The sequence below is a fragment of the Tachypleus tridentatus genome, chromosome 13 (genome assembly GCF_004210375.1).
Source record: "Tachypleus tridentatus isolate NWPU-2018 chromosome 13, ASM421037v1, whole genome shotgun sequence".
In the NCBI taxonomy this organism is placed as follows: Eukaryota; Metazoa; Arthropoda; class Merostomata; order Xiphosura; family Limulidae; genus Tachypleus; species Tachypleus tridentatus.
The window spans coordinates 149919745-149922971 of NC_134837.1; the positions used below are offsets into that span (position 1 = coordinate 149919745).

At 32.1% G+C, this 3227-nt stretch overlaps 1 long non-coding RNA gene across 1 annotated transcript; it reads right to left on the bottom strand.

Annotated features, from left to right (window-relative positions):
* Positions 1-1594: 1594 nt before the first annotated feature.
* On the bottom strand, positions 1595-2526 carry LOC143237062 (uncharacterized). The gene is made up of 2 exons (XR_013019855.1): positions 2410-2526; positions 1595-1888 (listed from the first exon to the last, which is right to left on the bottom strand). It is a non-coding gene; the product is annotated as an uncharacterized LOC143237062 (long non-coding RNA).
* Between the last annotated feature and the right edge of the window lie 701 nt (positions 2527-3227).

The window sequence follows — 3227 nt, forward strand, 5'->3', positions numbered from 1 at the left end:
AAATGTATATACTTTGAAACGCACATAAACTAATTCTTCTCATCAATAGTTACGAGATTTATAGAGAGAGTAATAAAAGTTTAGTGACTGGTTAAGTAAAACCTAGCCTATTTAAAAATGCAGAGCTCATCTAATCAAACTGATAAGTTTGTAACTTATTCTTTTATGAATCGCAAACAGAACAAATGATGATAAAACAGAATTAAAACAAACCATTGAATAGACGTAAACAAATTCTTGGTGTATTATGTTTATTTAGAATGAACTAAACTGAGATGAATTATTAAGAATACTATTTGTGTTTCATTCTAAGTAAAAAGGAAAGCTCACGTAATTTTATACACACAATTTATTATATGTTATCTCACAAACAATACATACATGTATCTTGAAAATTATAAATGAAACTAATTGATTAGCCTTTGGTCAATCTGAAGACAATACTTTTCTTTGAGAAAAAGTAAATCAGTCATCACAGGACCTAAAGGCTATTGGAAAATGAATGATTGTCTTCGTAACTAACTTGCACTTGGTCATAACCTCCATGGAGCAGGGGAACCTAGAATAAAATGAAGTCCAAAAAATTAGAATAAATTACTCAGGTGTTTTCTTTTTCTGATACGTGATAAGTAAAGATATTTAAGAGGATATATAGAGCTTGTTTTATAATGAGAAATGTAAATAGTAAATACGTTTTCACTTTAATTCACAGAAAATATTGTGCTTTACGAATTTCTTTGTATATAGGTAACATATGTTAATATTAGGTTCAATCATTATCTTACCTTAGTCCCACCATTTATAACCACCTCCTTTGCCACCTCCACCAAGTCCTCCACCACCAAATCCTCCACCACCAAATCCTCCTCCACCACCAAATCCACCTCCACCACCAAATCCACCTCCACCTTGCAGTTGTAATGGTACAGCAAGAAGTCCTAGAGCAACTGCTCCTCCACCTCCACCTCCATAACCTCCTCCGCCTCCACCACCATAACCTCCTCCACCACCTCCATAACCACCTCCACCACCTCCAAAACCACCTCCACCTTTTCCACCACCGATTCCTCCACCTACTGCAACTGGTATAGCCTATACATGTAAACAAATATACATGTATAGATAATCACTGCATTGACTTAAGTTTTTTGTACTTAGGAGTCAAACACAATATTCTCTGCAATTTAAATTTACACAATGAGATTTTTTACATATATTTAGGAACGTAAAATTTAAAGACATAAAAATTAAATAATATAGAAGAATTATTTAGTAGATATTAGGCTGAGATAGTTTTTCGAAAAAAGGAAATAAAATGATTGTGAATATTCAACATTTATTATCATTAAACACCATAATTAGTCAAGTTTGATACAAAATCGATATGGTCAGAAAAGAGAAAAGCAAATGTTGTAAACATTGTTGTCACCAACAGTATGGTATAGATTGTAAACTGCATAATTTAGTCCACATTGCCACGAGTTCACTTCTGTAAATAATATTTTCTTTGCTAACCGTAGAGTAACTTGACGAAAATTTTCTGGATATTTCAGAGTTAATAAATTATAAATAACATTGGTCGATAATACTGAAGTTGGAAAAGCCAATAGAATTAAAACAAGTTGACATACAGAACACGTCTCACTCTTCACGTATAGTTTACATATCAGTTGAAATAAAATCAACAAATAGTAATTTGTACCTGTATACTAACACCTCCACCACCGCCAAATCCACCACCACCACCTATTCCTCCTCCTCCGTAGCCTCCTCCTCCACCTCCATAACCAGTAGCTTCGCTTTTCAAGTCGTCATCCTTCTTCACTTGTTCTTGGGTTTCACAATGTACCCACGTTGTCGATAGTAACAGAGATAAAATACAAACTACCTGGTGGGGAAATGTTTGCATAATTATCAGTATTTGCTATGTAAAGCACTACGTTTTATAATGTAAGATAATTAATCTGGACAGTATAGATGATTTTGGTAACTTAGGCATATTAATATTTGTCACTTGCAAATTATCTTGCATATAGTGTTTTAACTACAGAAAGTAATGAAAGATGAGACATTACTAAAGTCAGTTTAATAAAATTAGTTTTACGTATAATTCTAATCCCCTTAATTGAGTGGTTAATGACACTGAGAAAAGAAACATGTTTTTATTTTCTCTTAATTACGAACTATGTTCAACAGCAGATAAAGATAAAATAACTACTTTTAATTAGAAAAAACAGCATTACACTTAAATAATTCAGTGAATTCTCAAAGACATAAAGTTATTGTATAAGGTTGAAGATTACCATAGAATCAACACGGCTATTACGGGTTATAGTCAATTTTATATTACCACACACTATTCTTTAATCTGATTTAAAACCTAATTAAAGTGTTTGATATTCCACTTACCCTATTCTGCATCATGTGCTCAGTTTCAAATTCTGCTGAGTGAATCTGGAAACTGGTGCGCTTGTGAGGTTTGCTTTTCAACTCTTCCATTTATATACCCAACAGAAAACACTTTTTCCTTCTTTCCGTACAAAATTATAATTAATTAAATTATAAAAACTTGACAGAGCGAGATGTCGATGCTAAAATGTAAGCCTCGTTTTTCCTCATTGTTGTAGATAACAAACTGAGCTGGTTGAGACGTCACTCATGGGTCACTTGTGAAAACATCTCACACAGCTGACGTCACTAGCTATAGTTGTTGTTGCGGGTTTAGTATTAATTTTCGCTTTTGATCAACGTAATCACCTCATTCGCAAACGATAATAACCTTTTTTAAGATCCACTGACGTATTTTCTATATTCCTAATTCACATATAAAAGAAGTGCGAATGTAGTATTTTTAGTCTATATACATAAATTTATTCCACTGTCTCACCCCAACCTAACGCGCACTTTAGTCCATTAATTATTTTTTTGTTTATGTTCGTTATTCAATCTGTTTAACTTGAAATAAATAGCTAGGTTAAAGATTCCATAGTTAGGAAGTTGATTTCGTAGTTAGTCTTATATTTAACACTTTAAACATTTTTAAAATATCAACATTCGACTTTCTTTACGTTTAAAGAAGAAAGTTAAATAAATACTACAGTTTCGTCTTGTGTTTTTATTTTTAAATGTAAAAGTATTTGAGTAATTCCTAGCTATACACAATAAGTTTAGAAGTGGGTGAATATATATGTATATTGTGGTTATATTGATCGTCGATTATGATAATT